Source organism: Monodon monoceros, unplaced genomic scaffold, assembly GCF_005190385.1.
Source record: "Monodon monoceros isolate NGI ecotype Baffin Bay Population unplaced genomic scaffold, NGI_Narwhal_1 Super_Scaffold_15, whole genome shotgun sequence".
In the NCBI taxonomy this organism is placed as follows: Eukaryota; Metazoa; Chordata; class Mammalia; order Artiodactyla; family Monodontidae; genus Monodon; species Monodon monoceros.
In genome coordinates, this window is record NW_021703771.1 from 60,596,904 (window position 1) to 60,623,599 (window position 26,696).

Here is a 26,696-nt window from a genome sequence, read left to right on the forward strand (position 1 = left end):
TTTCCTAAGCATTTCTTTCTGGAAAGACCTCTGCCTAAGTTTAAGACTCCTTGGAATCTCTGCGTTGAGCTCAATCATTGCCTGGCCTTTGAATTCTCCTGGAGTTGTTTCAATGAGTAGGTTAATCACAGGGTTACACCTAAACGACAAATTCTTCAAAGACAAGTCCCTATTTTTCTCCTTCCCTCTATTCCCTACCTGTTGTCCATAGGACATACAATAGCTTTCCAATAACATGTGCTAAAATGGAATTGCATATATAGTTTAAAAGAAAACGAACTATTAAGAACCCAGGTATAAACAGTCCAGTCATGGAAATAACAGCTCAGTCAGCTGACAGAATGTGGTTAATTTCATGCGTCAACTTGACTAAGCCACAGGGTGCCCAGATATTTGGCCAAACCTTATGCTGGGGATTTCTGGGAGGATGTTTTGTGATGAGATTAACATTTAAATCAGTATATTGAGTAAAGCTGATTGCCCTCCAGAGTGTGGGTGGGCCTCATCCAATCAGGTGAAGGCCTGAATGGAACAAAAGTCATACCATTCTCCAAGTAAGAGAGAATTATCCTGTCTGACGGCTTTTAAACAGGGACATCAGCTCTGTAGATTTTCGACTTGCTAGCCTCCATAATGATGTGAGCCAGTTCTTTCTAATCAATCAATCAATTTCCTATTGGTCTGTTTTTCTGAAGAACACTGAGTGATACACAGAGGAAACTAAAGAACTGTTAATAACTATTACAGGGCTCTATCTGAGCATGAAAGGTCTAACCCAGCTCCTGAGAAAGAAACAGAAACAGAATGCGTGACTGGCCTCAGCTTCCTAGGTCAGGAGAGGCTGCCAGCATTACAGGAGGAAAATGACACACAGGTCTAGGGTCACCCATTTAGCCATAGAGACAGAGACAGACTCAGGTTTTGTGGTACTTGAAATTTAGACCATTATGCATGTTGGGGAGGAGGGAGGGAAGGATGCTTTTTAAGAAAAAGAACATGAAATTAGAAAATTTTCAGAAATACATAAATTCAGGTGAACATGTGAACATCTAATGGCCTTGGGAAGAGTCCATCTAAGTGATGGACCCTCAAGTTTATGCTTCATTCACTTCACAGTAAACCCACATCTAAACGGGAAAATTTAGCAGAATGATCCAGAATCATCCTCCATCTGAAGATTCTGGTTCAGGGCTTACCCAGCTTCAAAAGTGTTGAGGAAGAAAGAAAAACAGAAGGGAGGAAGAGGGCTGCTGTCAAATTTGACAACTAACTTTTGAAATTATTTCCAGATTTAAACAGGTGCCCTCCTAAAATAAAAGCAAGTCACAAGTAAAAACGATACACGTAGTTTTACAAAGAAAAAAAATTCCCTCAGTACATAAAATATGGTCAGCAGAAACAAATGAAATGTCAGCTGCTTACAACCCTGGCACTGAGTCAATGTGCAGTCAAATGAATACTGAGGGTACTGAGGGTACACGGAGTGACAGCATCTCAAATCTGAGACAAGGGCACTAAAACTGGCTCACTTCAGAGTTGCTCAAAGCAAGCAGAGTCATTCATGCTGGCTGCGTGTTGATAAATGCAAGCTACGGGGGGTGGGGGTGGGGGTGGTAAAGAATGCTAGTTTTTTTGTTTGTTTTTAATTCTTGCAATGAAGAGAATGAGTTGGCTTTCTAGAAAGTCTTCAGGGCTAATAAATTTCATGTTTATACAAATGAAAGACAGTTTTACACTGGGAGTTAATTTTGGTGAAAACTGACCATACCTCTTCAAGAAGCAGCAAGCTTCCACCCAAATTTCTTTCTAACTTAACACAGGTTACTTAACGGCGTGATGGGGAAATAGCTGTTTTGTTCTCTGCTACAGTCAGAGAGATTATGTGATTATAGGCTCCATTTCTTCCTTTCAATCCTCAGAATCTTAATGTATGAATGAAAGATTCACGACTGCCAAAGCCAGTCATGGCTCTTGGCTTTATTCCTTACAAAGATGCGGTCCTCTGGGACAGATAGAAATGACAACCTGGCTTATTCCGAGGGATCTGGTTTCCCTGTCCTGGCTGCTGAGCCAGCATAGAACTGAAGACTACCGGGTCCTCGGCTCATCTGCTCTCAACCAGCACAATCACAACTACCCAAAGAAGAGCAGGCAAGTCCTACCTTCCCCCCAGGGAAAGGCAATACCGTAGAGGAGTGATGTGTTTAGCTTTGTTATAAATCTCACTGGGATCAACCTGAACTATGGAAGGCTGGCCATGCTTCTGTATTTAGTAAGCATTACCAGGAGTACTTTCAACTTGTTCACTATCAGAGAGCCTAAGGAAAAGAACTAGTGTGCAGAGCTAGAGTCCCAGGAACAGGAAGGAAAGAGGGAAGATAGAAATGAAATTTATAGCAGTGATCACAAGGCCAATAGAAAAGTGTGCCATATCTTCCATTAGAATCTCCCCTCACATCAGTGTCATTACAAATCACCTACTAAAATCAGTCCTTCCCCTGCCTCAGAATCATGTGCATGGTGGACTTGTAAAGTGATGAACTTGCTCCGTGCAGCCCCCAGATTTTGTATACGCACACACACAGATTTTATACACACACACTACGTATATATATACACACATATATGCAAGCATACGCCATCGATTCTCATTATTCACGGTAGTTAGATTCTATGAAGTCATCACAAACACTGATTTAGCGAATACTGAAGCATTGCTCCTAAAGAGAAATACAGAGTATACAGGGTTGGGTTCCTACAAGCCTCAGGTCACATTTTCATTAACCAATCAATATATAACCTTGTTTTATGTGTGCATCTATTTAAAGATGCCTTTAAACGGGCATCTTTATGTTGACTCATTAACACTGAACTCACAGCCAACAGCACTATAACTCACAACTGCACAAAGTTTATCTGATGCATTTTCTCTGTAAGGCACATCAGCCTTCTTGCACTTTAAAACACTGAGGACTAAACACTTCAGCACTAAGCTTGGGGGCTGTTTTAAACAGTGAAATCACCAACAAAAAGCACAAAAACATGAAAAACACAGCACTAAATGCACCAAGCAAAAGACCCTTGTATGTAGCCTGACAGCTGAAACTAGAAGGCAGGTTTAGGCTTGTTCACTCTCAATGTGCACGATGGGCAACTCAAATTCGTCACCATTCTGTCCATGTCCGTAAATGACAGTGAAAGCACTGGGAGTGCTGATTTGGGGGCTACAAATAAACTTTAGCGAGTGGGTGAGTTTGTAAATACAGAATCTGCAAATACCGAGGATTAAGTATATGTGTGTGTGTATTTATAAAATCGGTGTCATTACTTTATAGTTAGATTATGATTCAAACAATATTTATCAATGCCTACTACTGGCTACACGTACACATATGCACACTATGGTAGATGCTTAAAGAGTGCAAAAAATATGGGCTTCCCTGGTGGTGCAGTGGTTGAGAGTCCGCCTGCCGATGCAGGGGACACGGGTTCGTGCCCCGGTCCGGGAAGATCCCACATGCCGTGGAGTGGCTAGGCCCGTGGGCCATGGCCGCTGAGCCCGCGCGTCTGGAGCCTGTGCTCCGCAACGGGAGAGGCCACAGCAGTGAGAGGCCCGCGAACCCAAAAAGAAAAAAGAGTGCAAAAAATATAATTCACAATAGCTTCCCTCAAGGAATGCATAGATTGTTGGGAAGTCAGAGCATTTGTATATAAAATGATAACCAATAAAGCCAGGGGAAAGCCAGTGTTTACTAGTGATGGAGACAGTACATGTTATATAAAAGTTATGCAGATTTTATTCCTGTTACAGATATTTTATGAATTATTTTCTACATAGACTTTGGAGGAAAAATAAAGAGTTTAGCCCTGCACTGTCCAACTGTGGTAGACGCTAGCCACATGTGGCTATTTAAATTAAAATTTAATTAAATTAAAAATTCAGCCTCACTAGCCACATTTCAAGTGCTTAATAGTGACATGTGGCTAGTAGTTGCTAAACTGGACAGTGTAGCTATAGAACACTTCCATCAGTGCAGAAAGCTCCATCGGACAGTGCTGATTTAGATTGTTATATGTGTGGAAAACAATGAGGAAAAATCACAAAAGGCAAAAAACTTCCCATCTGTAATTATTATTAAAGCTATAAATTACATACAATATCTTAGGTTTTACTCTTATACAACTTGAAAAGGAGAGCTTTAAACTTGTCATTTTTTATACACTGGCAATATTGTATGGTAACAGCCCCGAAACACTATGAACTTTCCACAAGGTCTTCAGGTAACAATGACATATCTATGATAAATAGATAGCAATCTCCTGACACTGTGTGCTCAATGAGTCAAAAATAAACATATTCTATTTTTCTATTTTCTATTTCTCCATCATTTGTGCTAGTAAATTCTCTCAGAGAGGCACTAAAAGTTCACATGTACGGATAAGCCCTGGAGAATGAAGCAGAAGACAGAAGTTTGATCACAATTCTATCACTTATTATGTCAACTTTAAAATACAAGGATCAAGAACTTGGGATAGAGCTGTGCTTTTGCTCACTTCTATGGAGCTACCCAGAGACTTCCAAATGTCCTCACACCCACTCTGGGTCTCCAGGAACCCTGGTAGCTTCTCCAGCTTAGAATCCCCCTGCCACCAGCTCTATGGATGGCAGCCACTTTGTGAGGGCAGGGGGGCAGTTCCCCAGAAGGTCTGCGGTGCCCAGGATTTAACCAGAACAGACCTGCTCGATTTTCAGAACCCCAATAGAAAAGAGTATTCCATAGCATGCCAATTCCTGCCTCACCTGTTCAATTCCAAACTCTCTCCTCATTCCCACCCCAGCTTAGGGTGCATCTCTACTGTCTGAGGAGACAGGGGAAAAGAAACAACTCTGGAAAGTCAACACAACAGTCTACTTCAGATATCTTTCTATATCTTGCACTTGGACCTGTAGCATTTAAGTTTAGAAGATTAAGAACTTGCTGTCTTTGTTCTCAAGTACAGTCCTGACAAATTCCCCAAGTCTCCCAGCCCAGCTGGGGTATGGTCAAAAGAAGAAGCAAAGAACATCCAGGTTGATTCTCAAGTTTATTATCCCAGCACAGACACCAACCTATCCAAAACAGTCAGATCAGTGATCAGTCTTACTTGAACCAGTGTATCAGGTCGTTCCAATACCTGAGCAATTTCCTACCCCATTATCATCAGTAGCTATAAAAGACATAAAGGAACTAACTTGGAACCAGGAATGCATATTTGATCAGATCAACACGACAAACATACTTGTGACCAAGTGGTTTGATGCTGGATACTTCTTTTTATACTATACTTTTTAAAAAATTACTTAGTTTAGTCCTGAACTTCCAAGTTTACATTCAGAGATTGCTTAAGAAAGAAACTAGGGAAATGGAGATTGTATTCCCTGAAACTTGTGAGAAATGCTCCTGTCTCCCACCCCCTGCTTTAAAAAATAATCTTACACACCAAGGAGTTCATTTTTTTCATAAGCTCCACGATGCAAGAGATGTTGCCAACCTCTGACAGGTTTAATTTTTACGAAGAAATAGCATAGATTACATGTGTGATTAAATTAAAGCATGTTAAGTTAGGGACTCAGGAGAACCTGCCTCAACTAGCACCAGGAATTCAACATACTGTCCTAGAAACAAATGTCCTTCAAAAGAAAGGACACATAAAAAAATTTAGGGAATTCCCTGGAGGTCCAATGGTTAGGACTCGGCTAACTCACATCTGGGGCTCCGGGTTCTATCCCTGGTTGGGGAACTAAAATCCCATAAACTGCAGTGCAGCCAAAAAAAAAATTTTTTTTAAACAAAAGTCTTGATCGTAAACTTTTCTGAATATGCAAATTTTTGTTATGAAAAATGCTTTTTAGCACAACTAGCAATTTTCCAGTAAGTGAACACAGTTGCATGGCTGCCTGCCCTCACCTAGAACATGAAAGGTGATTTTCATTAAAAAATATAAGATAGCAGATTGAGTAGGCCATTTAAAATATGATGATGCAATGGTTTTATTGGTTTCTGCTAAGAAATTCCGAGGACGAATTCCATCTCCAGGTATGATATTTTGCAGGAAACAATGGATTTCAGTTTAATCAGCAGTTCTGGTGATGAGACATTTTGATTCCTGATATCACTCATTTGTGAATTACAGATGGGCTGAGGTCACATTGGATGACAGTACTGTCAAAGGAGGAAAACATGCTGTCTTACCAAAGTATGATTGTGTGTGTGCATGTGTGTATGCATGTGTACACTCATGCACACAGCAGTTGGCCTACAAGGAGGTTTTCATCTGCTTCTTTTTCTCTTAGCCTCTGACTACACAGAATTGGGTTTACAATTTTCCAGGGACATTCAGCCTCTGAGTCCGTGGGGACCGCCGTGTGAGGGAGCAACGTGCTTGGGGCTCCTCTTTCACAGACTCCTGGGAACAGATATCGTCTCTATGCCTGTGTCACTGGAATCTATTATACCTGGCTTCCTTTAGAATAGGATCTTACTGTTTACTATGGATGATTTCCTTTAAAAGAATGTGTAAGAGCTTCCCTGGTGGCGCAGTGGTTGAGAGTCCGCCTGCCGATGCAGGGGACACGGGTTCGAGCCCTGGTCTGGGAAGATCCCACATGCCTCAGAGCACCTAGGCCCGTGAGCCACGACTACTGAGCCTGCGCGTCTGGAGCCCATGCTCCGCAACAAGAGAGGCCCGCACACTGCAATGAAGAGTGGTCCCCACTTGCCGCAACTAGAGAAAGCCCTCGCACAGAAATGAAGACCCAACACAGCCAATATTAATTAATTAATTAATAAACTCCTACCCCCAACATCTTAAAAAAAAAAAAAAGAATGTGTAAAACATTACAGCAACAAGGCAGACATGATAGAGGACAATTATATCACTTATAAAAGTCTCATATTTACCTAGCGTACACACCTAGTGTATTTAACACATGGAACATAGCATTTTTCACTCTCCTCCTTTTTGGAGATAAAACTACCTTTAGTACAAATATGAAATGGAATAAATAATGATAATAGAAAGTAAATGCAGACAGTTAACATTTTCTCTTATTGAATTTTATATATCATGCCAATAAAATTAATAAGCGATTTTAATAAAGCTGAAACATCCACAAAAGTTAAAATTTAGTTGACTTCTAAATCATATCATTAATGTAATGCTTTCTTTCCTTCATTTTCTTCTTTTAGTTTTAAAATAATTAACAATTTTTAAACGAACAAAATTCAATTTTAAAGATATTAGGCAAATTCAGAAAACTCTATCCTGCAGGAATTAAATTTATACTAATCAAACAAAAATATTACACCCTGTAGCTGGTGTTGCTTCACTGTTTCTAATTTAAACACAAATGAAAACAAAATGAGAAAGAGGAATTGAAATAACTCACTCTGTTCTTTCCTCTTTATAATCTCTATACTATCATTGTTTATATCAAATCTACTGCTTAAATGCAGGAGTATGTAGCGTGCTAGGAACTGGGGGCTTGAACTTTGTCGGAAGCCAGCTAAAACAACTCCAAACTGTTATGAACTTACCCTAGAAACAAGCATTTGTAGCTAAATTCACATGTGTTAGAGCCAACAAGATAGCTGGGAACTCTCCACACTGACTTCTTGGTAGAATACAATGTCTATTAAAGGACAAGTGACAATACATGCAAATTTGGAGCTAATATGTATATATTATTAAAACTTAGTAGTAACTATAAAAATTGGAACTTAAACCAAAAACGGATTTTTTCGAGATTCATCACTGAGATCGTTTAGAATTACTAGCACATGGTGGTGATACAAAGCAGACTAACCTGTAGTCACTTCTCTATAGACAGTGCACTTCCCTACTGCTACACAGAGGGCTGGCTATTCCTAGCGCCCCACCCTCAGGACACCACCGACGTCTAATAAAGGATCTAAAATAGCATGTAACTGCAGAAACTCAATTTGCGTACACATATCAGAATAAATTCCCAGTGTTCGATCCAGTCCTTCCCTGGATTTTTGATAGTTTCACTTAATGTTATAACATACAGGGGATCATGGCTGACACTTACTTCACTTCAAGAGGTTTGGTCTTAACTTGAAATGTAATTAGTTTTCTATAATAACTTTTGGTACTCCTTTCATTCCAGAATTTTTCTGAACGCTTTTGGAACCTATTTATATTTTCATCATGACCCATATTAGGGGCTTATAAGCACTGTCGCTTTAATACTTGCTATTTTCTACCTCTATCTATTGCTCTCTTTAAAGCTGTTCTTCCAAGCTTTAAGGGCCGTCTCCTGAGCTCTGGATTCCAAGATTTGGTTATATAACTTTGGTTACATTTCCAGTATATATTCAGAGAACATCAAATGAAACCATGTTGGTTGTTCTATCATCTTCAGAGAATTTTTCACCCTCCCACCTCACGTTGCTAATTAAACATAAAACTGATTTGAGAAAGGAAACCCTCCAGCTATAACTGAAGCTTGATTTGCAATAACAAGCCAGCACATTCAATAGTTTAGAGACCGTGACAATGTACCAGGATCCTAGAATCAAGAGGCTGCCTTCGATTTATATTTGAAACCTGGAACGCTTGAATGGCATTTGTACCCTCCATTGAGAACACAGACACACCTGTGCTTCCAATTTCTGTTCACCTGCTAACTAATAAACACCCCCATTTTCACTCACAATGACTTTCACAACAAACTACTTTAATGTAATGTTTTAACCTATTAAATTCCGGCTATAATATAAACGTGTTCATCCCTATCTGCCTATAGCTGGATATAAACAGGGAAGTGCTGGAGCTGGCTTCTACCGGATTGCAAGAGCCACAAGTTAGGTGGCATCTCCTCCCAATTTATGTTCAACGATGTCACACTGGTGGTTTGAAATTGGCCCTGGAGGAGACATTTACACAGAAAATGGCAAATGCCACAAATCCAGGCATCAGGGTTCCCCCCACCCATAGAGCTGGTTTTTAAATGTTTACCAGCACACTCCTAGGTATATATACATCTGTTATTACTTAACACAGGGAACTCCATCCCCATTGCTTCCTAGTCTGGCCTGGTGAAAACCACAAGAATGCACACACATGAATGACTAAAAAGGAACAAGAGTTCACTTCAAGGGGGACCTATTCCCCCTCAATAAAGTGTGCAGAAGAAAAAAGGATACCAAAGCTTGCCAGCATAAACGATACTGCTTTAAATATCTAATATAAGAAAGCAAATGTCCTTTGATCCATGAGTCTGTATCAGTCAGGGTCTTAGCACTGGCATACTTAAAGCCTTAACTGAGAACAATGTAATGAAAAAACTATTTGCAGAGGGGTGGGCAGAGTTGAAGAAAGTAACAAGGAATGGTGAAGCACCCAGGGACTAGCAACTGAAGAGACGGGAGCCGTTACTACTCCTAGGTCTGAAGGGAAAATGGGAGGAAATGCTCTTCCTGGAGCCAATCAACAGGAGCTCTAGCTACAGGCAGAGAAGCTTCCAGAACTATAACAAGGCGTGCAGAGGCAGGGTGGATAAATACCCAGACCTCTCTCTCAGCTTCCCTCCCTCCCTGCTAGTGCCTCCCATTGGCCAGACCAACCAGAAAGCAGTGGGCAAGAGCTTAGGGGATATAGTTCATTGAGGTCAGCTCCCAAGGAACAATGTAGGGCAGAGGACGGAGCTGGGGAACAGAGGCATAGGTGAATAGCCCACCCAGGCTTCTCGGCTCTCCTTTCCCTCGTTCTGCATTCCTTCTGCTACCTCCACGCAGCCCCAAGAACAAGTAGGGAACTGAATCACTTAGCTCTGCAGTCACATGTTTTGAAAAAAATTAAAAGATTGGTTTTTAATCCTATGAAAAGAAGGGCTTTGAGAGAGAAAGAAGGGATTTGGAGGAGGTTAGCCTGCTGCAGCTATAATTTCCAACAGAATTCAAATTGTAAAGCATTTTTCATATTTTACTTAGAAGAGCCTTAAAAGTGCAGAATAAAAGGATTGTGTAAATGTACTCCAGCATCAACTTTAACAGTGAAATGAAGCTAAGACATACCCTGCTTTCGACACAGAACAGCAGTGTCACTCCAGCAATTCTGCAGAGCCTGACAAATGGACAATTAAGCCAGACGACTGAATCGCTCAGCGTGAACGAGTTCAGGATAGTTTCTTGAGTTCAGCACTCCACAGCACTTATTGAACAGACACTCCAGCTTTCACCTTCTCCCTACAGGCCTGGGTATAAAGAAAATGCACTTTAAAGTCAGAAAATTTCTTACAATGTCCTAGCCCTAACAACACTCAGTAAAATTATAACAACAACCGATGGCGGCCCAAAGAATCTCTACATAGTAAGCAACACTTCCACTCATGCCTTTGGTCAGGGTATTTGTTAGGACCAATGTAACAAAATACTACACACTGTATGAGTTTAATAGGAATTTTTTTTCTGACAGTTCTGAAGGCTAGAAGTCTAAAATTAAGGGGTCAGCAGAGTTGGTCTCTTCTGAGGCCTCTTTCCGTGGCTTGTAAAAGGCTCTTCTCCCTGTGTCTTCACAAGGTCTTCCCTTTGTACCTGTCTGTGTCCTAATCCCCTCTTATAAAGACACCAGTCATACTGGATTAGGGCCCACCCTAATGAACAAATTTTAACTTAACTACCTCTTTAAAGACCCTATCTCCAATACAGTCACATTCTGAGAGGGTTAGGACTTCAACATATGAATTTGGGAGGGGCAGAGACACAATTCAGCTCATAACAGTGAATATTTATTTCTTTTCCCCAGTATCACCCACGCCATAGTTTCCTCAAGGAAGGAAGGACATTTTGCTCTAGTCTTCTTTTACTCAAAATGCACTCAAAATGCATCATTCCTCAGTTCCTTTCTTTCAGTCCATACTTTGTACTTTCAAGTGGCCCTTCACAGAATTTGTTTGCCAACCCCTGCCTTAGAGAATCTAGGTCATCTTGCACCTTCCACTTTCCATCTTTATCTCAGATGCTCTCCCAACACTGACTATGCTTTTGGCCACAGAAACTGTTCTTCACACAAGCTGGGCACATTTGCAACCCTAGGGCCTTTGAACTTGCTGTTTCCTCTGCTTGGAATGCTCTGGCTCAGCTCTTCATTGACTGGCTTCTTTTTCTTTAGGACTCAGCAAAAATGTCATTTCTTCCAAGAGACTTTCCCTGAAGATGCTATAAAGTAACTGCCCAGACCACCTTCCATGTTCTATTTGAAATTAAATAATTTACCTCCATTTATACCAAGGCATTAAAGAAAGTTTTAAGTTGTTGAAAAAGAATATATTGTCTCTTGGGACTTCCCTGGTGGTATAGTGGTTAAGAATCCACCTGCCAATGCAGGGAACACGGGTTTGATCCCTGATCTGGGAAGATCCCACATGCCACGGATCAACTAAGCCCGTGCACCACAACTACTGAATCTGCGCTCTAGAGCCTGTGAGTCACAACTACTGAGCCCACGTGCCACAACTACTGAAGCCCATGTGCCTAGAGCCCGTGCTCCACAACAAGAGAAGCCACTGCAATGAGAAGCCCGCGTGCTGCAACGTGCGCTGCAACGAAGAGTAGCCCCCACTCGCCACAACTAGAGAAAGCCTGCGCACACCAACAAAGACCCAGTACAGCCAAAATAAATAAATTAATTTTAAAAAAAGACGTAATGGAAAACTACCAAAGAATCAGCCAATAAAATTTAAAAAAAAGAATATATTGCCTCTAATTTTGAAGCAAAAAACTTAAGCAAAATTAGAGTCACTACATTTTAATAGTTTATTTTCTAAAAGTGATATGTGTCTATTGAGGTGATTTTGGAAACTATAGAAGAGTATAAAGAAGTAAATAAAAAGCACTCCAAAACACTATCACCATCAGCTTATTACTTTTAATATTTGATGTATATATCCTTCTTAGATTTTTCTATATAGCTTTGTTATTTAAACTGAAGCAACAAAACTAGTCCAAGATTAGATTGGTCTAACTCTAAAATATGCATGTTTGTTTGGTGCTATAATACATATTAGAGAATATCAATTTATTAATTCATGAATTAAGATACTATTTGTATTGTAAGTAAGGGATCATGGCTGCACACATATGTAGTACCTAATCTTAATTCTGTATTATGAAATGTAAATGTTAATGCTTCTACTACACGCTTGGGGAAATAAAGAAAAACAAAGGTGGAAGGGAGGGGAAAAAAGAATAAAGAGAGAAGAGGGAGGGAGGAGTTATTTTTCCTGAGTTTAATTATATCTTTACAGAAAATTGCACACCCATCTCATTTTCTGTGTATTCTCTTTAAAGTTTCATAGAAATTAGCCTTTGAGCAAACACTTTGGAAACAATCGCACACAAATTGCAAAGTGTCCTTGAGCTGGCCTTTTCATAGACCTTCAGTTTTGTTTCTCACCAGCACCAGCTGTGTCACCATTCCCTTCTGCTTGGTGTGGCAAGTGTCAAACACACCTGAAAATTATTTAACAGTCCTTCCATTGGGAGGTGTGGTCCACAGCTTGTGACTGTTTCAACCAACAGAGTATGACAGAAGTGGTGGTAAACGATTTCTGAGGCAAGGCCAGAAAAGGCCATGAAGCTCCTAGCTGACAACCAGCCTCAACAGCCAGCCATGTGAGTGAGACATCTTAGACATTCACCGCCCCACAACTAGCTATTATGGGTTGAACTGTGTCCCCCAAAAAGGAATGTCAAGTCCTAAGCTTTAGAACTTGTGAATGTGACCTTATTTGGAAAGACGGTCTTTGCAGACATAGCCAAGTTCAAACGAAGTCATACTGGACTAGAGTGGTCCCTAACCTAATGACTGGTGTCTTTACTAGAAGAGGTAAATTTGGACACAGTGACACACACAAGGGGAAGATGATCCTGTGAAGAGACAGGGAGAAGGCCATGTGACAATGATGGCAGAGACTGAGCGGATCCATCTATAAGGCAAAGATTGCTGGCAACCACCAGAAGCTAGGAAGAAGTAAGGAATGATCCACCCCTAGAGTCTTGCATGGCCCTGCTGATACCTTGATTTTGGAACTCTAGCCTCCACATCTGTGAGAAATACATCTCTATTGTTTTAAAGCACCCAGTTTGTGATACTTTGTTACAGCAGCCCTAGAAAACTAATGCACTAACCCTCAGATGACTGCAGCCCAGTAGTCATCTGGCTGTAAACACACGTGAGACTCCAAGTGAGAAATGCCCAACCACGACTCTCCCTATTTCCTGACCCTCCCAGTTGTGAGCAAAATGAGATGGTTGTTTTAAGACTTTAAGTTTGGAGGTAATTTGTTACATAGCAATGATAACTGGAACACTTGGATCACTCCCATTCACACTTCAAGTTTCAATTCAGCCATCACATCTAGGAAGCCTTCTCTGACCTCCTCATACCTGCCTTGCATGCCCTCCTCCGAAATCCCACAGCACCTCGATTTACCCCACTTTTCACTCTGCATTGTCCATGAAACCCATATGTCAGCTGTCCCCCAAAGCCAGCCTTTCCTTTTGCCATACCCCCAGCAACTCTTCACATTCACCCAAAACATGAACTCACTCTCTTCACCTCAAAGTTTTACTAAACGTTTTGTAGAGGAGATAGAAGAGAAAAATTATAAAGTGCACACACACGGCAGATAACTGAAATACTCACCATTAGACATTTTTTTGTTTGTTTGTTTGTTTGTTTAGCCTTAAGTCTTCCAGGAGTTCTTTACTGCAGAAGTTCTCAGAACCCTTCAGATGTCAATGATGCTCCATAAGGAAAAGAAAGTATTGAGGGTCGGTTTCCCAAACTTATGAAGTCACTGAACCCTTTTCATGGAGTAGCTTGAAAGGCATGGCATGTTCCTAAACGTGATTCAACTATAAATACTCATGGTTATTATAAATTCCTTCCAAGTAATATGTTATTCTTTCTTCAAAGTTATGGACTCTGAAAATGGAGCAGGACCCTGGGCATCTTACTGTGGCTTCTTTATCATCGTTAAGAAGTCTCAGAACGAGTTTCTGGAAAGACCTTTGAAGATTCTTATCACTCTGACTCATGTTTAATGTGCTTCATATCACGAGTATTACAGAACAGCTAAAAAACTCCCACTTCTCCGGTGCCCAAAGCCAAAAAGAGAGTCATTTGGGGCACACCAAGTACTCAATTTTCCTGCTTTTTTTTTTTTTTTTTTTTTTTGAGGCATAATACTAGTAGACTATCAAGAAGTTTATGGCTTCTACATACAGGGCACAGAGAAGGTCGAATCGAGCCAGAAGGAAGTGTTGACGGTACTGCAAACATCTTCAAGTACAGTTCTCTGACCTCCCAAATGACCTTAAGTGTCTGCTAAAAAGTTTTGTTTGCAAATGTCTGTCGAGGACAAAGCAAGTGACATCATTTGGATCCCGGCACCAGTGGTGGCTGTGTCGAGGGCAGAGGAAAGCTCCCCCCATCGACCTCTTCTGTTTCCTGTTTCTCAGTGTTTGGGCTCCGCGCGTGCTCATTTGTCTCATGATCCTCCTCTGTACGGTTTTCCTTAATCGTAAGAGCTTGCAATGCAAGAACTGGGCATATTTGACCTCTTATAGGGTGAAGAGAAAACCAAGCATACCTTTTAATAAATGAAATTTTGCGACGATGATAAAGATTTCGGCGTCCAGTCAGCAGAGGCCGGCGTAGTCAGGAGACGCAGCAAGCGTCGCCGGGGGCGGGGCGGCCGCCGCGAAGCCCGGAGTGGGCGGGGCCCAGAGTGGGCGGGGCGGCGCCCTCCTGCCGGGTAGCCCGGGCGGGAGCGCGCCGCTGGATTGCGGGGTCCCGTGGCCCAGCGGACGTTGGCCTCCGCGGCCCCGCGGACGTTGGCCTTCGTGGCCTTGCCGCAAAGTCCTTATGATTTAAAATTTTTGCTGAACTTGTAAAAGAGGCACTTGGATGATGGATTAATATGAACATTGAAATTCCGTGAAAAGTTTCAAATTGGCGAATCCTGAACGTTCATCCCGGTCCAGCAGCTCTGCTGGTCACGTAAGTACAGAGGAATGAAGACTCCATTCGGGAAGACAGCTGGCCAGCGGTCCAGAGCTGATGCAGGCCATGCTGGTGTATCTGCAAGCAAGATGAAGAAAAGGACGTCCCACAGAAAACATCGGAGCAGTGTAGGGCCCAGCACACCTGTTTCCCAGCCCCCGCGGAGCATCATAGGCCACAGGATTCGGCATGGGTGGAAAGAGGGGAACAAGCCTGTCACCCAGTGGAGAGGAACCGTTCTGGACCAGGTGCCTGTAAATCCTTCTTTGTATCTTATAAAATACGATGGATTTGACTGTGTTTATGGACTAGAACTTAATAAAGATGAAAGAATTTGTGCACTTGAAATCCTCCCTGATAGAGTTGCAACAGCCCAAATCAATGTTGCACACCTAGCCGACACAATGATTGGCAAAACAGTGAAGCACATGTTTGAGACCCAGGATGGCTCTAAAGAGGAGTGGAGGGGAATGGTCCTAGCACGCGCCCCCATCATGAACACGTGGTTTTACATCACCTATGAGAACAATCCTGTCTTGTACATGCACCAGCTCTTAGATGATTATAAAGAAGGTGACCTTCACATTATTCGTGATTCAATTGATTCATCTCCAACAGAAAGGAAACCAGGAGAAGTCCTGGAGAGCCTGGTAGGCAAACAAGTGGAATATGCCAGAGAAGATGGCTCTAAAAGGACTGGCATGGTCATCCGTCAAGTGGAGACCAAACCGTCGTCTGTCTATTTCATCAAATTTGATGATGATTTCCATATTTACGTCTATGATTTGGTGAACACATTCTAGATGTCATCACGAACTTTGCCAAATTTATGGAAATATATTAAATGTGCAGTTTGTAGACGTAAAGATTTGATTGCTTTCCATTTTAATGAGAGCTTAAATGTCCCTACGAACCCACAGTTTGCCAGCAGAACTGGTTTTGTTCTGAAGAGTATAGGTATATGTGAACACAAAACATTTTGTGTAAGGAACTCCTTCCTCTTAAAAGGAGTCTGTCTGTTTGGAGGGGAGTTACAGGCAAGTTTGGCAAAAAAAAAAGTTAAGCTAGTATCAGAGTCATTTAAAACTGTAATAGATTTTATCAATTTTCCCCTTCACTCTTAACATTCTCTTATTCTGCTGCCACAATGCAAGGATAGTTTGATATTTTTGTTTTTGTCTTTTTGGATATATATATATATATATATATATATATATAAACACACATACACCTATCTATATCTGTGTGTATACATGTATTATATATATGCACACACAGATCTGTATACACACACACACACACATACACACACACTTCATTGGCAGTCCTTTATTTGTGGATTGGGACAGGGGTTAAATAATTTTCTCCAGTTCAGCATGAGTGCTGACCCAAGTCAATCATATTTGGTATATTACTGCTGTTTGTCACAAATTAAATTTGGGCACAGAAAGCACATCGGGACATTCAGCTTGTTTTGAAAGTCAGAAGTGCAAAGCACCTTTTCAGTCGGAAAGTCCAAACAAGAATCATTCATGAACCGTTAATGACCCATGTTAGAATTTTACCAAACAGAAATCTGGGCAAAAAGTTGACTTTGATTCTAAGCTTTGTAAAATTTTTGTTTACAACTTTTATCATAAATACTTTTTTCTTTTTTTGTCAAAGCCCAGGTACTTGATCCACATAGTGTAATGCAGGTGTGTTTTGGGCAGTACTTTTGGTCCATTATTTGTACACACCAGTAATTTGGATTTTAGTACACGATTTAAAAGGCAACAGTATATCAGTGGTTTGTGTGTATGTAGTAAGTTCCTGGGAGAACATAAATTTTAGAAATGTAAGTTTAAGAATGGCTTTGTTGCTTTCTAACAAGTCCTCTGGGACACTTTTATTTTTATTCCGATTTTACTGATAGTATGATTATGGTCAGAAGGCTTTTTCTCCCTGGCTTTTCCCCACAAAGAATGTCTGGACAAATAACAGCTGAAATCCTCTGACACCGTTGTGGTGCTGCATCTTCTTGCGGTCAGTGTGCTGTTGACGTGGATTCGTTCCACTGAGTGGACCCTGCCACGTCAGGGTCAGTCACCTGTGTTGGCTTGTGAATGTGATTGATAGCAGCCCCCAGCCACAGACTCCTTTTGTGGTTTATCCCTGCAAGGTTGTTTTAACCAAAAAGAACTGCAAAAGTGGTTGGTGTAGCAGCGAAATGGCTAGCTGTCACTTTGTTTTGGATGAGCCCCTGCGTTTTGAAAGCTAGGAGAAAGGAGGTACGTGGAACCAGTCTCTTGTGGAGACTGGAAATCTGACCTGAAATTTGGGTGGAAGGTTAAATGCCTACGCTGTCAATCAAACACCAGAGGTCCCCGCAACCTCCATCGCGCCTGTACTTAACACGTTAGAGATTCTGTAGTTACAAGCCTGGCTGTGAGTGGTTTGTGTGATGCCCATTTCCACCTTCAGGAAGGCTGTGCCTTGAGCTGTTGGCTGGTAACCCCTCACACCCCATAAATACAGCCCTCCGTTTTCTGCAGTGTGCCCAGAGCCTCCGGAGGTTCAGCCAGGGCTGAGCTTCTCCAGGAAGCGAGTACCCAGGTCTGAGACGCTCCTCCCCGGCTTGAACAAGGTCATGCTGCATATCTGTCACCTGTTTTCCTGGTTGCTCTTGTAAGAGTCCCTGCATGTGAATCTCAAGGCTGAGCCTGGCTCCCCAAGCCCAAGCAGACACGTGTGTGTCCTGCGTGCACTAGGAAAACACCGTACAGTGACTTCGGGATGAAAAATAAAGTCCTCTGGAAGTATCCAGAAGGTTGGGTCAGTTGGAACATTTCTAGCATCACTTAATGACTTGCACTGTGGTTTTTCTGCAAGTACCTTTGGCAACTTGAATACCACATGACCTGCCAGTCTCTAGACAAATGTGCCATGTGATCATTATCATCATTATTTTAATCTTTGTTCCATTTATTGCCTTTAGGGTAAAGGAAGGGGAAGGGGGGTCATTGTTTTTCCATTTTATCCCATCCTTTATTCTTTCAGTGGATTAAACCACACTTCCTGACATGGTGACTAACTCTGCTTCCCATCTGAGTATTTGAGGCTTCGTTTAGGCTCGTGTTTCAGATCTCTGTGCATGGCTTGCCTTTTCCTGGTATCTGAATGTTGGTTCCTTGTTCTAGGAATCCAACGTGAATTTCCAACGTTATCATCGTGGGACTTAACATGACATGAATCTCTGTATAAAATGTATTGGTCTTTCTCACTGACCTGCTATAGTATTATTGTGTTGTGTGTATGCATGCCTGTGTGTGATGTCTGGTGCCCAAAAATCTTCAAAGGAAAACCTTAAAAGCAGACCGTCCTTTTTTGCGTGTTATTCTAGTAGAATGTTCAATGTAACTAACTAAAGTTGCATGTTAAAGATACTTAGGTTTTTTTGTGTTTTTGTTTTTCTTTGTTTTCAGTTTTCTGTATATTTGCCTACTGTGCTTTTCTGGTGGTTGTAGGATAAAAATGCACTGATGAAGCAAGTACAGTGCCAACAGAAGGTGGTTTCCCAGTTGTATATATCATGCAATATTTGAAGGGACTGCAAATTCTGAAAACAATCACAGTTGCTTCTAAACCAGATTTCATTTCTATTACTGTTTTACATGCCAAACCCCAAAGAGCCTGAGCTTGGATCTCTGAATGCCGTGCACCCATTAAAAGACTGTTTTGATTGTCACAAATTGTAGCACCTGAAAACATTCTTAAGCTGCTTGTTTTTTTAAAAAAAAATTAAAGTTCTCCAAAGACAGGAACAATTATTATAACAGAAAATTATTGTGGCCAATATGCCTGTGGTTTTTTGGAAATACTGCATTTTTTGTGTTTTCCATCATGAGTGCAGTTTGAACGAATGTGTATGGTTCAAGAGGTCTTTGTGTTTGCATTTTAAAATTAGGCAAAATAACCTCACCTTTCAAGCTTGAATTTGTTTTTTTTCTTTAACATCTTTATTGGAGTATAATTGCTTTACAATGGTGTGTTAGTTTCTGCTTTATAACAAAGTGAATCAGTTATACATATACATGTGTCTTCATATCTCTTCCCTCTTGTGTCTCCCTCCCTCCCACCCTCCCTATCACTCCCCTCTAGGTGGTCACAAAGCACCGAGCTGATCTCCCGGTGCTATGTGGCTGCTTCCCACTAGCTATCTATTTTACATTTGGTAGTGTATATATGTCCATGCCACTCTCTCACTTTGTCCCAGTTTACCCTTCCACCTCCCCGTATCCTCAAGTCCATTCTCTAGTAGGTCTGTGTCTTTATTCCCGTCTTGCCCCTAGGTTCTTCATGACCATTGTTTTTCTTCTTTTTTTTTTTTTTTTTTTTAGATTCCATATATATGTGTTAGCATATGGTATTTGTTTTTCTCTTTTCGGCTTACTTCACTCTGTATGACAGACTCTAGGTCCATCCACCTCACTACAAATAACTCAATGTCGTTTCTTTTTGTGGCTGAGTAATATTCCATTGTATATATGTGCCACATCTTCTTTATCCATTCATCTGTCGATGGACACTTAGGTTGTTTCCGTGTCCTGGCTATTGTAAATAGAGCTGCAATGACCATTTTGGTACATGACTCTTTTTGAATTATGGTTTTCTCAGGTATACGCCCAGTAGTGGGATTGTTGGGTCACATGGTAGTTCTATTTTTAGTTTTTTAAGGAACCTCCATACTATTCTTCATAGTGGCTGTGTCAATTTACATTCCCACCAACAGTGCAAGAGAGTTCCCTTTTCTCCACACCCTTTCCAACATTTATTGTTTGTAGATTTTTTGCTGATGGCCATTCTGACCGGTGTGAGATGATATCTCACTATAGTTTTGATTTGCATTTCTCTAATGATTAATGATGTTGAGCATTCTTTCATGTGTTTGTTGGCAATTTGTATATATTCTTTGGAGAAATGTCTATTTAGGTCTTCTGCCCATTTTTGGATTGCATCATTTGTTTTTTCGATATTGAGCTGCATGAGCTGCTTGTAAATTTTCAAGATTAATCCCTTGTCAGTTGCTTCATTTGCAAATAGTTTCTCCCATTCTGAGGGTTGTCTTTTTGTCTTCTTTATGGTTTCCTTTGCTGTGCAAAAGCTTTTAAGTTTCATTAGGTCCCATTTGTTTGTTTGTTTGTTTTGCGGTACACGGGCCTCTCACTGTTGTGGCCTCTCCCATTGCGGAGCACAGGCTCTGGACGCACAGGCTCAGCGGCCATGGCTCATGGGCCCAGCTGCTCCGTGGCATGTGGGATCTTCCCGGACCAGGGCACGAACCCGTGTCCCCTGCATTGGCAGGCGGACTCTCAACCACTGTGCCACCAGGGAAGCCCCCCCATTTGTTTATTTACAATTATTTGTAAATAAACCAAAAAAATTATTTTATTTCCATTTCTCTAGGAGATGGGTCAAAAAGGATCTTGCTGTGATTTATATCATAGAATGTTCTACCTATGTTTTCCTCTAAGAGTTTGATCGTGTCTGGACTTACATTTAGGTCTTTAATCCATTTTGAGTTTATTTTTGTGTATGGTGTTAGGGAGTGTTCTAATTTCATTATTTTATATGTAGCTGTCCAGTTTTCCCAGCACCACTTATTGAAGAGGCTGTCTTTTCTCCACTGTATATTCTTCCCTCCTTTATCAAAGATAAGGTGACCATATGTGCGTGGGTTTATCTCTGGGCTTTCTGTCCTGTTCCATTGATCTATACTTGTGTTTTTGTGCCAGTACCATACTGTCTTGATTACTGTAGCTTTGTAGTATAGTCTGAAGTCAGGGAGCCTGATTCTTCCAGCTCCGTTTTTCTTTCTCAAGATTGCTTTGGCTATTTGGGGTCTTTTGTGTTTCCATTCAAATTGTGAAATTTTTTGTTCTAATTCTGTGAAAAAGCCAGTGGTAGTTTGATAGGGATTGCATTGAATCTGTATATTGCTTTGGGTAGTATAGTCATTTTCACAATGTTGATTCTTCCCATCCAAGAACATGGTATATCTCTCCATCTATTTGTATCATCTTTAATTTCTTTCATCAGTGTCTTATAATTTTCCGCATACAGGTCTTTTGTCTCCTTAGGTAGGTTTATTCCTAGGTATTTTATTCTTTTTGTTACAGTGGTAAATGGGAGTGTTTCCTTAATTTATCTTGCAGATTTTTCATCATTAGTGTATAGGAATGCCAGAGATTTTTGTGCATTAATTTTGTATCCTGCTACTTTACCAAATTCATTGATTAGCTCTAGTAGTTTTCTGGTAGCATCTTTAGGATTCTCTATGTATAGTATCATGTCATCTGCAAACAGTGACAACTTTACTTCTTCTTCTCCGATTTGGATTCCTTTTATTTCCTTTTCTTCTCGGATTGCTGTCACTAAAACTTCCAAAACTATGTTGAATAATAGTGGTGAGAGTGGGCAACCTTGTCTTGTTCCTGATCTTAGTGGAAATGGTTTCAGTTTTTCACCATTGAGGATGATGTTGGCTGTGGGTTTGTCATATATGGACTTTGTTATGTTGAGGAAAGTTCCCTCTATGCCTACTTTCTGGAGGGTTTTTATCATAAGTGGGTGTTGAATTTTGTTGAAAGCTTTCTCTGCATCTATTGAGATGATCATATGGTTTTTCTCCTTCAATTTGTTAATATGGTGTATCACATTGATTGCTTTGCCTATATTGAAGAATCCTTGCATTCCTGAGACAAACCCCACTTGATCATGGTATATGATCCTTTTAATATGTTGTTGGATTCTGTTTGCTAGTATTTTGTTGAGGATTTTTGCATCTATGTTCATCAGTGATATTGGCCTGTCGTTTTCTTTCTTTGTGACATCCTTGTCTGGTTTTGGTATCAAGGTGATGTTGGCCTCGTAGAATGAGTTTGGGACTGTTCCTCCCTCTGCTATATTTTGGAAGAGTTTGAGAAGGATAGGTGTTTGCTCTTCTCTAAATGTTGGATAGAATTCTTCTGTGAAGCCACCTGGTCCTGGGCATTTGTTTGTTGGAAGATTTTTTTTTTTTTTTTTTTGCAGTATGCGGGCCTCTCACTGTTGTGGCCTCTCCCATTGTGGAGCACAGGCTCTGGACGTGCAGGCTCAGCGGCCATGGCCCACGGGCCCAGCTGCTCTGCGGCATGTGGGATCTTCCCGGACTGGGGCACAAACCCGTGTCCCCTGCATCGGCAGGCGGACTGTCAACCACTGCACCACCAGGGAAGCCCTGGAAGATTTTTAATCACAGTTTCAATTTCATTGCTTGTGATTGGTCTGTTCATATTTTCTCTTTCTTCCTGGTTCAGTCTCAGAAGGTTGTGCATTTCTAAGAATTTGTCCATTTCTTCCAGGTTGTCCATTTTATTGGCATATAGTTGCTTGTAGTAATCTCTCATGATCTTTGGATTTCTGCAGTGTCAGTTGTTATTTCTCCTTTATCATTTCTAATTCTATTGATTTGAGTCTTCTCCCTTATTTTCTTGGTAGGTCTAGCTAATGGTTTATCAGTTTTGTTTATCTTCTCAAAAAAACAGCTTTTATTTTTAGTTTTATGGACCTTTGCTGTCGTTTCCTTCATTTCTTTTTCATTTATTTCTGATCTGATCTGTATGATTTCTTTCTTTCTGCTAACTTTGGGGTTTTTTTGTTCTTCTTTCTCTAACTGCTTTAGGTGTAAGGTTAGGTTGTCTATTTGAGATGTTTCTTGTTTTTTTTTTTTTTTTTTTTTTTGCGGTATGTGGGCCTCTCACTGCTGTGGCCTCTCCCATTGCAGAGCACAGGCTCTGGATGCACAGGCCCAGCGGCCATGGCTCACGGGCCCAGCCGCTCCACGGCATGTGAGATCTTCCCGGACCAGGGCACGAACCCATGTCCCCTACATCGGCAGGTGGACTCTCAACCACTGTGCCACCAGGGAAGCCCTGTTTCTTGTTTCTTGAGGTAGGATTGTATTGCTATAAACTTCCCTCTTAGAACTGCTTTTGCTGCATTCCATAGGTTTTGGGTTGTCGTGTTTTCATTGTCATTTGTTTCTAGGTATTTTTTGATTTCCTTTTTGATTTCTTCAGTGATATCTTGCTTACTAAGTTGAATTTAATTTTAATTTTAGACAGTGTGTAGATGGTTCCCTGTTCTCTGCATTTAGAAGTATAAACAATATAAATCTGTTAATTCTGTAAGTAATTTTTATAATTATGGTGTAACGCTATCCTTAAGACATTTAAAATAAACCCTACATGTGCCAAAAAAAAAAAAACAAAAACAAAAATCTTGTAACATGTTCTGTATTCCTTGGTAACAGTGAGGTCACCTGAGGCTTGCCTGTCTTTAGGCTCAAAGTCCTTCATCCCCTAAACTGAAAATATACCATCCTCATCCCTCAACACACTCAGTTTTCCCATACATACACACTTTTGTGTAACTGTGGTTCCTCCTATGACTCCACCCCCTAGTATACTTCATTCTACTTACCGGGTTTCTAAGATAAAACTAGAAGTCACTCTTGATTCTTTCCTCTCTCTGTCCATCAGCCTTGGGCAGCTACCACTTGCTGCAGTCTATCTTTCTACCAGCCCTGAACACCATCCCCTCCCCTGCCACCTACTGCAGCTCTCTTCCCACACTCAGCCCTCTGCATGTCATCACCAGACCCCTTGCCTCTCTCTTCTCTAAAGACACAGACACACCTTCCCATGGTCTTTGTGCCTCAGTCCCTGACAACATAGCGCCTGGCAAATCATGTGTGCCAAATGAATGCTTTCTTTTATACAACCTCTTCATGCGTTTGCAAGAACATATGGCTGCCCAGGTGGTATGACTGGAAGACATCAAAATGGAATACAGGAGTGATTCAAACCCACCTCCCTCGTGACATGATATAATGCCAGAAACCTCCACTGGCAGAATAGATTTAACTCCTGAGATAAGCATTTTGGTTCCAGGAGGCCTGTATTAAAAATCAAATATGGGACTTCCCTGGTGGTGCAGTGGTTAAGAATCCTCCTGCCAATGTAGGGGACATGGGTTTGAGCCCTGGTCCAGGAAGATCCCACATGCCGCGGAGCAACTAAGCCTGTGAGCCACAACTACTGAGCCTGCGAGCCACAACTACTGAAGCCTGCGCACCTAGAACCCACACTCCACAACATGAGAAGCCACCACAGTGAGAAGCCTACGCAGCACAGTGAAGAGTAGCCCCCACTCGCCACAACTAGAGAAAAGCCCGCACGCAGCAACGAAGACCCAACGCAGCCAAAAATGAATAAATAAATAAATAAATGTATTTTTTTAAAAAATCAAATATGTCCCGCAAATCAAAACTACAATGAGAGGGGCTTCCCTGGTGGCGCAGTGGTTGAGAGTCCGCCTGCCGATGCAGGGGACACTGGTTCGTGCCCCGGTCCGGGAAGATCCCACATGCCGCGGAGCGGCTAGGCCCGTGAGCCATGGCCGCTGAGCCTGCGCGTCCGGAGCCTGTGCTCCGCAACGGGAGAGGCCACAGCAGTGGGAGGCCCGCGTACCACAAAAAAAAAAAAACAACCTACAATGAGCTATCACCTCACACCAGACAGAATGGCCATCATCAAAAAGTCTACAAACGAGGCTTCCCTGGTGGCACAATGGTTGAGAGTCCGCCTGCCGATGCAGGGGATGCGGGTTTGTGCCCCGGTCCGGGAGGATCCCACGTGCTGCGGAGCGGCTGGGCCCGTGAGCCATGGCCGCTGGGCCTGCGCATCCAGAACCTGTGCTCCGCAACGGGAGAGGCCACAGCAGTGAGAGGCCCGCATACCACACACACATACACAAAAGTCTACAAACAGTAAAAGCTGGAGAGGGTGTGGAGAAAAGGGAACCCTCTTGCACTGTTGGTGGGGATGTAAATGGGTGCAGCCACTATGCAGAACACTATGCAGTTTCCTTAAAAACCTAAAAATAGGAACTTCCCTGGTGGTCCAGTGGTTAAGACTCTGCGTTTCCATTTCAGGGGGCACGGGTTGGATCCCTGGTCGGGGAACTAAGATCCCTGCATGCCATGTAGTGGGGAATCCAGCAATCCACTCCTGGGCATATATCTGGAGAAAACTATAATTTGAAAAGACACATGCACCCCAATGTTCATTGCAACACTATTTACAGTAACCAAGACATGGAAGCAACCTAAATGTCCATCAACAGATGAATGGATAAAGAAGATGTGGCACATATACACAATGGACTATTACTCAGTCATAAAAAAGAATGAAATAATGCCATTTGTAGCAACATGCATGGACCTAGAGATTATCATATTAAGTGAAGTAAGTCAGACAGAGAAAGACAAATGTCATACGATATCACTTTTATGTGGAACCTTAAAAAATGATACAAATGAACTTATTTATAAAACAGAAATAGACTCAAAGAAATAGAAAACAAACTTATGGTTACCATAGGGGAAACAAGGAGGAGGGATAAATTAGGAGTTGGATATCAAAATATCCACACTACTATATACGGAGTAGACAACCAACAAGGACCTACTATAAAGCACAGGAAGCTATATTCAATTCTCTTGTAATAACCAATCATGGAAAAGAATCTAAAAAAGTATACATAACTGAATCACTTTGCTGTACACATGAAACTAACACAACATTGTAAATCACCTGTATTTCAATAAAAATTTTTTCAAAATCACATGTCCTCTAAGATAAGAATTATCACTTCAGATTAATTTATTTAGTCAACTATCAGGGTTAAGAATGGGACATAGGATAGATGACTTTTGATGGCTGACTAGGTCAAGTGAGAACCATGGCATAACACATAAAATCCCTATGGAGGGACTGGGTCTAAAGGAAAATCACAGAAATAAAACTCAGCATTTAGGCTTTGCCTCTAGAGTGAGATAAATCACAAGAAAGAAAAACCAGTACTTTGAGTCAGAAATAGGAGAGGCCTTACTTCCTGTCTTGGGCCACAGCTTCTATGCTCTGCTTCCACTTAGAGCGATAATTCTCATTCTAGATATGTATCTGATAAAACCATGTGTTTGGATTTCCTGAAATTTCTCTGGCTCTGAATATGGACTTGCTCCCAAAAACTTCCACCCCCCATCTGCCCTCATGAATGGGCAGTTCCCATGAGGCTGGCAGAGGGGAAATGGGGCGCTGCCTGATGCCTGCCCACAGCTGCCAGATGTGACACAAGTGGCAGGTGGAGATTTATCCTCACAGAGATGTACACACCACTGAATTCACCTTTTAATTTATTGCCTGTGGCCAAATAGAATGAAATAAGAGCTAATAAAATAACCCAGTTGGCCAGAAATTGTTCTCCATCTTATTTCTTCCAAGTGCTCTAAAGCAAGGTGAATCATCCCAGCATCTACCAGATGTCGGAGGTGGTTAGCTATGCTGTAAGTCTCTGGGCTCCCTCCCACCCGCCCTCTCCCTTTCTGTTTCCCTTTCTGTTTTCTTTCCCTTCCTTCTTTTCCTTCTCTTCTTCCTTTCCTCCCATCCTTCCCTCTCCTCCTGCTTTCCTTCCTTTCTTTCATTTCCTTCCATCCTTCATTCATTCAAAAAATACTTGCTGAGGGCTTACCCCGGATCAGA

At 41.6% G+C, this 26,696-nt stretch overlaps 1 pseudogene; it reads left to right on the forward strand.

The window, feature by feature from the left end:
- Positions 1-14,957: 14,957 nt before the first annotated feature.
- Positions 14,958-15,875, forward strand: LOC114896165 (annotated as a pseudogene).
- The last annotated feature ends 10,821 nt before the right edge of the window (positions 15,876-26,696 follow it).